The 12,698-nt window shown below is 39.0% G+C and overlaps 1 protein-coding gene across 2 annotated transcripts in view; it reads right to left on the reverse strand.

The window, feature by feature from the left end:
- Positions 1 to 12,698, reverse strand: part of LOC102192222 (leucine-rich repeat and fibronectin type III domain-containing protein 1-like protein) — a 394,097-nt gene that overhangs the window by 303,345 nt on the left and 78,054 nt on the right. For both annotated transcript variants that reach the window (XM_005737443.2, XM_005737442.2), the window contains exon 2: positions 10,387 to 10,426. The gene's annotated coding sequence lies outside the window, so the exon portion shown is untranslated. The remainder of the gene's footprint in view (positions 1 to 10,386; positions 10,427 to 12,698) is intronic.

Genomic DNA, 12,698 nt, shown 5'->3' on the forward strand with positions numbered 1-12,698 from the left:
CACACACACACACACACACACACACACACACACACACACACTAAAATTGACTTATCATCCTAATGTTCGGTGAGCCATTATGGTTTGATGTTAATGGTGTAGTTTCTTGTCTACAACAGAATAATCAGGAAGATCAGTGGCACTGGAGACACAGTCAAAAGCCTAAATGCGGCGCTGCCATTACCTTAATGGAATCAAAGAAAAGGCAACAGTCAGAATTAATTAGTGAGTAACTCCCTTCCAGTTCGTGCCACTTCTACTGCCTCCACTGAGTATCTACTTTGCTTTTGAGAAGTAATTATTTCTTGATAATGTGAAACATAAACCTTACAACACTGTGAATCTCACAAATACAGATTCTGCCTTGAGATTGACATGATGAGATCTAAGACGAAAAGCCACAAACACAATATTCTCCAAGTTGTTGGTGATTGTGAAGTGAAGCACTGGGACATTGTAAATGTGACAGACAGTTTAACGCACACACTTAATATTTTTGAATTTCTTTTTTCAATCGTATAACCGAGATATACTGCTACCAGGAAATCACAAAGTTTGCTGCTTGTTAACGGGACAGTGCAATGTTGTTTGATGGAACTTCACGTCCTCCGTCCCATCTTTAGTGACTCTGTCTTTCCCTTTTAAGGTTCAAACCAGAAAATGGAGTAAAATGATGATGGGAGGACGATGGGAGGATGTCAAGGTCACAGTGTAAGGCTAAGGCACCAATAAAATGCTCATAATGTATAGCAGAGGTTAAACAGAGAAAGGACAGTGGTTCTGTCAGTTCTGGATACCTGCCTGTTGTATTATCTTTGCATTACCATGGAGTGTCAAGGTGTTAAAATGTAAAAGTACTTGTATGACATGAAGGAAAAGGAGGAGCAGGCTCGCTGAGGCAAATTGCCTCCATAGTCTCTCTTCTATGATATATTACAGAAATGTAAAAAAAAGTCACAGTTTCTGTGGCACAAATCCCCAGAACCTCCTACTTCATTTGTTTTTATTGTCACATCACTTATTCTAAACACACTAATTAGTTAAACTGCAGGAATGTCTTAAGGATACAAAGACCTGGACTACATCTAATTTTCTGCTTCTAAATTCAAATAAAACTGAGATTCCTCAGCCCTAAAAATCTTAGAAATATGGTATCTAACCAGATTCTTAGTCTGGATGGCATTACCTTGGCCTCCAGTAACGCTGTGAGGAACCTTGGTGTCATTTTTGACCAGGACATGTCCTTCGACGCACATATTAACCCTTTAAGACCTACCATAGAACCAAGTCCGCCAGAGCTTATATTATATTTTTACATGGTGTGGAGCCATTTTTGGGAGCATTTCAAGTTGCTATACATCAATACAACAATTATAGCCCAGATTTTAATAATATGTATTCATTAAGTGCATATTAATTACATAAATTGCAAAAAAGTGCAATAAACTACAAAAAAATTGAAAATCGTTTTTGCTTTTGTTTACATATATTTCTACTTGGAGAAGTTTGAGGTTTATCCCTCAAAACTTTAAATACAATAAAGTTGCAAAAAATAGTTTACACCACAGGAAATTTATTTTGAGTGTCTTCATAGTTTTATTTTTGAAATACACCAATTTTTATATACTGCAGGAAAAACGAAAATAAATATTATACTGCAAATTTGCAAAAAAGCAGCATATGCATCAAAATAAACTATTTCCAGCAGTGCAATATGAGTCCTAAGCATCCCAGAAACGACACAGAAAGTCATAAAGTCAAACATAACTTTTAAAAACACCAGTATAGGCCCTGAGGCCCTGATGGTAAAAAAAAACTACATTTCTGCGAAAATGACACCACTTCCGGTTTCGGGCAGGTCATGGCGGACATGCAAAAGTTCGCGCTGATGTCTATTCCAACATAGGAAGTGTTATGAACAGCTGATCGGATCGGCAAAGCGTGTTTCTGGAATATTATGTTTTTGTTGATGCAAGTGCTTTTTATGCAGTTTTTGCAAAGCTTTATGTGGAAGGAAACCGTGACCTAGTACAAGCTGATGGCATACGATGTAAGTAAAACTCCTCCGGTTTCATATGCAAAAAAAATTATTGCGCCAGCTTATGTGGTTGCAGAGCTACCGGGATTTATAAATAGTTACGCAAAACAGAGCGTGCCCGCTCTGACCGGCTCTAAAGGATTAAACAAATATGTAAGACTGCTTTCTTCCATTTGTGCAACATCTCTAAAATTTGAAATATCCTGTCTCAGAGTGACGCTGAAAAACTAGTTCATGCATTTATTACTTCCAGGCTGGACGACTGTAATTCATTTTTATCAGGATGTCCAAAAAACTCACTGAAAAGCCTTCAGCTGATCCTAAATGCTGCAGCAAGAGTCCTGACAGGGACTAGAAAGAGAGAGCAGATTTCTCCTGTTTTGGCTTCCCTTCATTGGCTTCCTGTTAAATCCAGAATTGAATTCAAAATCCTGCTCCTCACATACAAGGTCTTAAATATTCAGGCCCCATCTTATCTTAATGACCTTGTAGTACCATATCAGCCTATTAGTGCACTTCGCTCTCGCTCTGCAGGCCCCTCCATGAGCCTGGTTCTGCCGGAGGTTTCTTCCTGTTAAAAGGGAGTTTTTCTTTCCCACTGTCGCCAAAGTGCTTGCTCATAGGGCGTCATATGATCGTTGGGTTTTCTCTGGTTTTTTGTATAATTGTAGAGTCTTTACCTCACAATATAAAGTGCCTTGAAGCAATCTATTGTTGTGATTTGGTGCCCCTATACAGAAAACTTAATTGAACCTGGACCTTGTACAACAAACTTCAACATACCCAACCAGATGATTGGATCAGTGGTAGGTGGTAAAACACATCATAACACATAATTCTGTGACATCTCTCTGTGCTGCAGAGTAATGTAGTATTAAACGTGCACTCTTTAAAAGCTGTGGTCATAATAACTGGTAAAGACTACATTCATAGAGTTCAGCATATTTAAAGCTTGGAAAAAAGGCAGCAAAAAGTTGATCTGGGAAAGACAAAGACTTGAGACACTGCCGAAAAACTTAAGGCCTTGATTGCATCATATGGATCTTGCGCTGTTTAATCTGGAGCAGGTTAGGTTTATAGCACAAATGACTAAGTCAATACAGCTCCGTAACAAGAGAATCACCTTCATAGTACTCCACAAAAACACAACCCTCGTATGTTTTTAACACAGCACTGTTGGGGATCTGAAACTGGCCTTGGAAATATACATTTATCACATTCATGTGAACACAGATATGATGACACAAAGGAAAATACTGTGAACCTCTTGGGGAGGTGGTGGTATTTCACAATGATCTGACAGCTGCAAAGACAGAATGATGAGGGCCAAAGAAAGGCAGGCAGAGAGACGTAATAAGGGTGGTAGAAGTGAGAAAGACTCCAGAGGTTGTGTGACAGAATAGTCAACAGACATTGTGTGAGTTTGTATAGCTAGTGTGGCAGGATAATTGGTGTCAAAGTCCAGCTGAAGAGCCTGTCAACGCTGGGCTCTGCAGCCTGGCCCACTGTCTCTGGGAACAAAGGGACCAACAAAGGTGGAATATTTTTGTTTTTTGGAAACAATTTTAAACTGACCCTGTCGGAGGGCAGGGACTATTTTGTTGCTCTATGAAACAATGATTTTGAATTATTGCCTTTGACCTGTGATGTCTCACAAAGGTCACCCTTAACTCTCTAATGCACGCTCGCACTTCACCATCATTCACAACAACCACCTTACTCAACATGTTATGCGTTCACTGAGTTCACTGTGATGTAAACAGAAGAGGAGACTGTGACAGTATTTACATTTGGTTGGTTACTAAGCCGATTAATAGGATCTTTTATTCACATGTTTGTCTTCATATGAGTCTGAATAGACATGGGTGTGAACTGTAACTTGACTGGTTGGCGTATGACCACAAGGTGAAAATTCAGTCCAAGGAGTTGCTGATCCACAGTCAACTCACTGATTGGTTCAATGCTTTGTTAAAGTCTTTAAACATAAAACATAACTTTGGAGAAGTGAAGGGTTTTTTCTTTTTTCTTCTATATTTTTTTCACCCAGAGACGTGAACACACCATCTGCCGCACGTGTGTCTGAAGACAGGCGTGCTGCACACGGGGATTGGTTTCGGTTTGAACAGACTTCAAAGACCACACAACAAACTTAAAGGAGTTAAATCTATTGGAATTCATTCAAGAGAACAGTGCTGGGACTGTCTTACTGGAACTCAATCAGAAATCTTATGGATGGAGAATATTTAAGGTTTGAAGTTTTCTGGGGGGAAAAAAACACTTCAGTTGAAAATCTGGTCTGCTGATGTTTTGCAGCTCTAGGGGAAAAATCTAAGAGAAAACTTGACTGTTCCAATTAAAAACATTAATAACCATACCAACCTTTTAATGCCATAAAGTAACGCACAGAAACCTTAAAATCCATGGACACCAGCTTTCATTCATTTTTCTTTTGTGTTTATGCAAAAACAGCATATATGCTATGAGAAAGTACTGCGCTCTGTCCACGTGCTCATGGACCTCAAAGAAACCCTGCATGGAACTGGATCGAGCTGGTCTGGTTGCTTGTTTGGTATCAGGTTCAGTTGTCGCCAGTCTTTTGGGTTCTCTCCTTGTTTGTAATTGTTCCCCCATGATAGACAATCATACATAACAAAGGACTTCTGAACTGTGAGTGCACATTTGAAGTTAATCACATCAACATATATGTCTATGTTCAACAACCAGGTGGCCTCAGATACAGATACAGATCTCCTGTATGACCAGCCTGGTGTTGGACTACGACGTCATCTTTTACTTATCATTTCTTCTTTTAAAAAACAAACATAATACTGATCAACTTCCATAATCCTAGTCACGTCAAAACTCATATCTGTTAAAATAGTAACAGATTCCTTTCAGTATCTATAAGATTCTTCCATAAAGGCCTCCATGAATAAATGAACTTCTCCAGGGCACCGTAGCTAAACACAGCACTCACATATTGGGGCAATGAAGCATCATATGATCCATCTGTTTAACTCCCTCCCTGTAGTCCCACTAAGCAAGCTAACAGTGAATTAATTGTTTCTCTTTCTCCACTGCTCCCTCTTTAATAAAGATGTTTAAGTCCAAATGGTTTCCCTCTTGCGTTTGCATCAGGGCTTGTTTTTCAGTTACTGTTTGCTTCTTTGCTTACATATTGACCACAAGAGATTAACTGTGAAGTGTTAATGTCACTGATGTGCACGTTTAAAACCTAGTAGCATAAAAATGCACAAAACATTATGGCAGAGCTCATATAAAAAGACAACAAAATTCCTGCAAAGTCATTTTCTTACGTAGCTACAATTTTTACATAAACTTGCGGTTTACTGCATAAATCCTCCACTGCCTCCAGCATCACCACTACTGTAGGGTAGTGTGTGAAAGGCTCCCCCACCCACCAAACACAGATTCTGGGATCAGAATAGAGAAAAAATTTATTAATCTTCAATTATTATCATATTTCTGGTATTCAGGGCATTCTCCAAAACAAACAACGTGAGTTGAGAAGCTCACTGTTATCTTTTGTGTTGATCATGTGCGTTTCTCTGGCAGAAATCACCAAATCACAACATTTGGAGGATGTTCAACTATTAAGCAGAAATAAACGCAGCACTTAAGCACGTTCTTATGTTTTCTTCATTTGTTCTTTATCTGTGCTTTTAATTCTGTTACAGTACAAAAGCATGAAGTGTTTATACAGACACATGGAATTATTAAAAAGTGGTGAAATTTGCAAACATCATTTCCTTTAACTTTAAGAGTATCCTGACAGAAACAGGAAATACTGTTGACAGACCAACATGTGCAGTGCACTACCGAGGCAACAAACAGCTGGAATAAACCATCCAGCAATGTTAACGACTCCTACAAGCCCTCCCTACTCCAACTCGTGCAACTCTGACCATCTTCCATTGTTTCTGATTGCCGCACACAGAGCTGTGCAGAAACAACAACTCCAGGACTGTTTTGAACAAACACAATGGGAACTGTGTGCTCAGCAAGCTGCACAGAGCACACAGGAATATACATCCACTGTTCTTCTTACAGGTGCTACTATCTGAACAATCATGGACAAAAAGATAAAATCCATCCCAAATACCGAAACATGGATGAACAAAGAGGTGAAATCCCTTCACAAAGCATAACTCTGAGATCCCCACAGCCTGCAGTGTTACCAGGTCAAGTAAAAAAAAAAAAATCTATCTCCAGGAAGTGTGTGGAGGATCACTTTAACAGCAATGATACCAGGGGCATGTGGAAAAGCATCACAGCCATTAACTGACCACAAAGGCACAACACTTTGGCCAAAAAAGTCAGCACTTTTGTTGCCCACTTTCACTCCAGTAACCACACTCCACTTACGAAGATAACAACCACAGAGCATGCCGAGTCTCCCACACTAAACTCTGCAAGGCCAGGCCATGGAAAACTGCTGGACCAGATGGAGATCCAGGACTAAAATCTGTGTATCTTTAACTTATTCCTATCTGTGGAAACGGTCCATGCATGCCTCAAGTCAGCCATCGATGCTTCAGTGCCAGAGAAAGCAAACTGAAAGTGAAAGACTGGTCCTCTCCCACATCGAGGCCAATATCCTTACCTCTCTGCAATCACATCACAGGATACCATCCCTCTCTCCATACAGCCCTGACTCATCAAGAAGAACGGGTCACATATGTTAGGATGCTATTTGTAGACAGTAGCTCTGCCTTTAATACTGCTCACCCACAGACTGCACCAGTTGGATCTCAGCTCACCAGTATATGTAACTGGATCCTCAGTTTCTTGTCAAAGCATCATCACGGTTTGGCACCAGTTTCTCTTCAATCAATGATGAATCAGTCTACAGAGTGGAGGTGCAAAATGTGGTGAGATGGTGCCCAGTGAACGACCACTCCCTAAACACAGAGAGTTGGTCACCAGGGACTGGAAGGAGTGTGTACCAACCTTCTTGATGACTCACATCTCTGTTCAGTACATAGGCACTATCAGACTACACACAGTCAAGTACTATAGGGGGGTGTATAGAGTAAAACAAAGTAAAATGCATGCAGGACACTTTTGCACGGCTGATTTAAAAAGAAGATCTGTTGAAAAGAGCAGAGGGGAAGGTAAACTTAAAAACTCAGCAATAAAGAGATGATTAATCACCTCCCTCAGTCTTTTTATTTAAAGGTAAAATAGCTGTGTTTAAGTTCGGGCTGTTTATTGGAGGTGCATGTTTGTTGTCATCTAAGACCCAGGATGATAAATCTCCAGCTATCATACATGTTGGATCAGGCAGCTGATGGTTAAAAATCATTTTTAAAGAAGTTTAAAGTTTAAAAAAAGTAAATTAACAATCTGATTATTTGACTGTGGAGCATTTCTGCATTTACTGCAACAACAACACAGCCAAAACTGTCTCCTGTTATGTGGACAGGAGAACACAAACAGTAGTTTGACTGCAGATTTATGAGAATTGCATTCATAAAATCATATTACTGGCCCTGCACAATAGAGATATATTGGAGAGTACTTCAATTTCATGTTTGTCTAATTGACTACATTTCAACATGTTTTTTTTGTATTGTATTGTATCTTTATTTGTTTCAGACATATAAAACAAAAAACAATATATACACACTACATATATTTTCATTTACAGATACGAATATATATGTAGATATACACACACACGTATGTGTTCAGATAAACAAAAAATATATAATGAAATAAAACAAAATCGTCTGACATAATGTAACAATGTTTGGTCTGAAAAGGAGTAGGAAGAAGTATGAACATACTTATTAATTCCTACCCCTGCTCAACATCTTATTGATCCCACATAATTCACCTAATTCCCATCATCACATACTCCACACGATACACGAGGAGAACCTATATAAACTTGGCTACCGTGATTGATATAATTTGGATATAATTTGATATTTTTATACATACAATGGGTGATCATCTTTATCGGTATCATATCCTTCCGAAATCAGTTTTCGAAGTATTTTCATGAACTTACTAATTCCTGAGCATTGCTGTAGATCTATAGTAAAACTATTCCACAGTTTTACCCCATAAATAGTGACACAAAAGGTTTTAACCTTTGACCGTGCTTTAAGAATCCTTAGATTCAATTTCCCCCCCAATTCATAGTCTCCTTCTCTGTCATAGAACATCCTCTGTATATTTCCTGGTAACATATTGTATCTGGCCTTGTACATAATTTTTGCAGTTTTATATTTTATAAGATCCATAAACTTCAGTATTTTTAATTTCAAAAACATGATGTTAGTATGGTCTCTAAATCCTGCTTTATTAATCATCCTGATTGCTTTTTTTTAAATTTTACATATTGGTTGAAGTGCAGTTTTATATGTGTTTCCCCAAATTTCCACACAGTATTCCAAATATGGCAATATAAGTGAACAATAAAGTACCCGGAGTGATTTGGAAGGCAAAAAAAATTTAACTTTACTTAGTACGGAGATGCTTCTTGACATGGAGATGGAGAAAGCTTTATCTTTCCTTTAAAGACAAATTAAAGATGGATTATTAATAGCACTCTAAATAGTTCATGCTCATGTTCATCACAATGAATCAAAGTTTGACCAGGCCTTTAAAATCTGCAGTGGTCCTCAATTCTGACTCAGATATTTCAAATAGCTTCCATGTGGAGTTCACATAGTTGTCAAATTTAGCCCTACATGTTCCCAGGCAGCAGGGGCAATAGCTCATAATCACACCAATCACATGCACAACAGCAGGGCCATATGTACACAGATGTGTCTGACATGCCTGAGCTGGTGTGTAAATGTATCATCTAAACACGCAGAAGCATCACGCTGTGCTGATATTCTCATTAAATCTGAATTTTCCAAAATTCCTCAACAAGTCTGGAGCCTGCATTTGAACTGATAACAAATGTAAAATTCAATTAAAAATTAAAAACTACCCTGATGTGTTGGACTTCTGTTTAACTGCAAAACAATAGAGAAGAGATAAGAATATAATGTGTGTATAATGTACATGACCTGAATATAATTCAATTAGCCTTTAAAATGTCTCTGAGCTATAAAATCATTTCAGTGCCATTAGAGTAAAAATCACACAGCGACGTCATTGGTTAGCTTTTGATCGGAATCAGAATCAGAAAGACTTTATTTATCCCCAAGAGGCAATTAACATGGATTTGTTTCAAATATATGAGCAGGACTCTAGATCTGAGTAGGTGATGTGAATTGTTCTGTTTATGCAACAGATCTGAGAGTTACAACAATGTATGGTAGTGAATCATGTATAATCATGAACAGTTTGCATGTTATTGCCAGCGTCACTCCTTTCAGTCATAAACTGATATTACACTGATGGCTCTGCACTGCCATTTAATCGCTGACTTGCACCAAAGCCCCTTTGAAGATGGCAGCTGGCTGCAGCCGACCTCCATCTTCACACAAACCATTTCAAAGACAAGAAAACTGCAAATTCATTGCACACCAATAATTTTGACAATTGTGTTATGGTAATAAGTCTGTGTTACTTTACATAACATTTTCTGTTATTTATGACCATTTGATAAACAAACATCCACTTATGCTTAAGCAAATTAACCCTTATTTAAATGCTTAAAAATATTTATATTCCAATCTTGATGAGTTTCCTTTATGGGAAAATTCACCATCAGATCGGTGATGAAGCATAATCAGAGCTAAAGTGGCTCAGCTGCTTAAACAGCCCTTAAGTGACAGATTACAGCTTCATTAATTAGCTTATTAAAACTGCATCAGTTGTTTGCAAAGGAAATCCTTTATGCGTCATATCTGGTTTGATTGGGCCCCACAGCAGATGCCGCAGAGTGGATGCAGTTTCACATAGACGCCACTATGATCAGATCGAGGGCTGTCTCACTCCTGCAGCCTGTCCTACTTGTAGATATTGTCCACTCTGACCTGATGGTGCACGGTCGCTCATACTGGCCTGTCAATGGTTGACATTATATGTGCGTGGGTGTGCAAGCATTTGGATTGGGATTTTTTGAAGGGGGGTTTTTGTGAAAATGTTTGCTATAAAGTCCATCTAATGAGTGGCTGCCACATGTGATCTCAAAATGCTTCTTTTGCATTACTCTCAAACACTCATCTCCTCAGTAAGTGCTGACATGTCTTTTCTTTCTCCTCCAGTTCGCTGCTCCATACTTTCTATGTGTTTTGTTTTGTTTTATTTGAACGGACCCAGGGTCTGTCCACAGGAACAAGGTCAAAGGAGGGAGAATCTCCTTCCTGTGCTGGTGACAAAAAATAAGTTGCGATTGAACAAAAAGCTTTCAAACTGACCTTTCTGTCATCTGCTTCCACTGTCAGTCCTTTCTGACACCTGAAACAAGAACAAGAAGTTCAGAATTAGTTTATTATCACTTTATCAGGTACGGCAGCAATGTTGTGATCGATACTTCAAACCTACGGAGCAGAAGCACATTGACATATCAAGCTGCACATACACATAGAATAGCAGATCCATTTACTGTTGCTCCTTTCAGTAGATTAATGAAAACATCACAAGGCTTAAACACATTTGATTATTTACTGTGATTCCTCATGAACCGATTTTTTTATTGACAAATTTTCCAGCTGATGCAAAGATCTTTCGGCTGTAAGAGCAGCACTCAAGCTGTGGTCTAAACAAATTAAAGCGTGCGTCTTACCCCCATTCCTATTATATTTTTATTATGGCAGTTAGCGAGAAGGAAGGGCAGAAGAGGGAGCTGACACGCAGAGGAAGTCATGAGTCAGATTTGATGTTGCGAGAATATAGTTGAACCCACTGAGTCATCACGACACCAATTCTCATTTCATCTTTTAGCATTTGTTGCCAAACTGCATCTCTTCGCAATAAAGAAACGGAGCAACTCAGAGGCAAATGGATTCATTTTAAAGACGCAGAGGCGGCTGACAAATGGAAGTCATCATGCAGGAGAAGGAATGAATGTTGGCAAAAACAGCAGAATAAATTACAGGGACGAGTTTTGTTCCATCTACACGTCTGCCTATCTGACAGATGACTTATAAACACTGGAAAAGTGAGGGCATGAGAGATGGAGTGTGATTCAGGGAGACATGGAGCAAAGAGGCTGCGACAGAAGCAATTCAAAAAATGAGCAAAAATAGATTGATCAATCAGCTTTAACTACAGAGCTTCTTGTCTCCACTTCTTTTCTCCATTTTGTCTTCTTTCTTGTGCCGTCTTCTTCCACTCCCCCATCATTCTTCCTTCAATTGTCCCATTTCCTCGTCTCTCAGATTTACTTCCCAGTTCTGTATCTTTCCTTTCCTCTTCCTAACTTATTTCAATGGAAATCTCATCAGACAGTGTAGATTATCAAAAGCCTTCTCGGGGTGTCTGCTTCTGAATGAAATTGGACTACTTGAGTTATAAAAGGCAGTCAGCTACTTTGATCTCAAGATAGCATCGCTAACGTCACAGAGTGCTCGACATTTGTGTGTGTGTTTTGGTACTTATGAGATCTTTTTGCAAGAACAGAAAATGCACAAGAGAGATGAGGTTGGAGATGGGGACATTTTGGGATTTGATTTAAACTAAGTTAGGTAAAGGATGGATAAAGCATTTAGCAGACAAGTGTATTAATAATGGAGCCTGGCTGGAGGGCCTCGAGGTACAAAGACAGGGAAAGTTGGTCTTTTTGTTTGTTGTTTTTTTATCATGGGGTTAAAGCTTCCAGGTGTTTGACTGGAGAAATATTTTAACCTTATTTTGAGGTAACGCCCACTGCCATTACTCAGGATGGCAAACACAAACAGTAAGCAAATTGTTGGTGACCCTCCCGAGTGTTTTTTTATAGTCTTATAATTGAGCAAAAACATAACAGAAAAACAGCTGCTGTTAAAATAAAACCAAGACACAAGAAACTTTATTAAAGCCAACGAGTTCAACGTATAAATAACAGGAATGTATTTGTGCTAACACTGAGATCGATTTTAGAGTTTAAGTTGTCATGTTCATGTTGTCATGAAAATGACAACAACTACACATTCCAGCGGCTCAGACACAAAGCTAGCCTTCGGAGACAATAACCAACTGTGGCCACCAGGTGGCAGTACTTTACAGGCTGGATGCAAACAATCAACGTCCTTTAAGGGATGTAAGCTTTCAGTTTGGCATGTTTTAATTGACACATATTTCCCAGAGTAAGTATTGCTTGCTCTGCTCAGATGAATATTTTTGTTTTACTTACTTAAACAATTCAACTTTACAATATGCCTTTCTGAGATTTGGAGAAGTACCGCCTATATAAGGTCCATCAAAGTTTTTCCTTACTTGGAGAGTAGCAGTTGTTTGGCAAAACATTTGACCTTGATTGATTTCAGGTCATAACCCTGTCCAAGCTGACATCATGGCACCATTTTCTTGTGTCATAACTAAAGTGAAAGTGTCCCAAGCAACACAGATCCGGCTATGGAGCATGGCTGGATATTCTAGTGTAGTCTTTGATGTGCTCCTTTGGTGGTCCCGGGTGGCAGGGGGAGGGTTCCTTACTGCCTAGAGCCCTGCATGGGTCCCTGATCTCGGCTCACACCTGCAGCCTCTCTCTTTCTCAATCAATCTCTATCTGCCTTTGACTCCTGGTTAG

This window comes from Pundamilia nyererei, unplaced genomic scaffold (genome assembly GCF_000239375.1).
Source record: "Pundamilia nyererei isolate P.nyererei 1_Seehausen unplaced genomic scaffold, PunNye1.0 scaffold00076, whole genome shotgun sequence".
In the NCBI taxonomy this organism is placed as follows: domain Eukaryota; kingdom Metazoa; phylum Chordata; class Actinopteri; order Cichliformes; family Cichlidae; genus Pundamilia; species Pundamilia nyererei.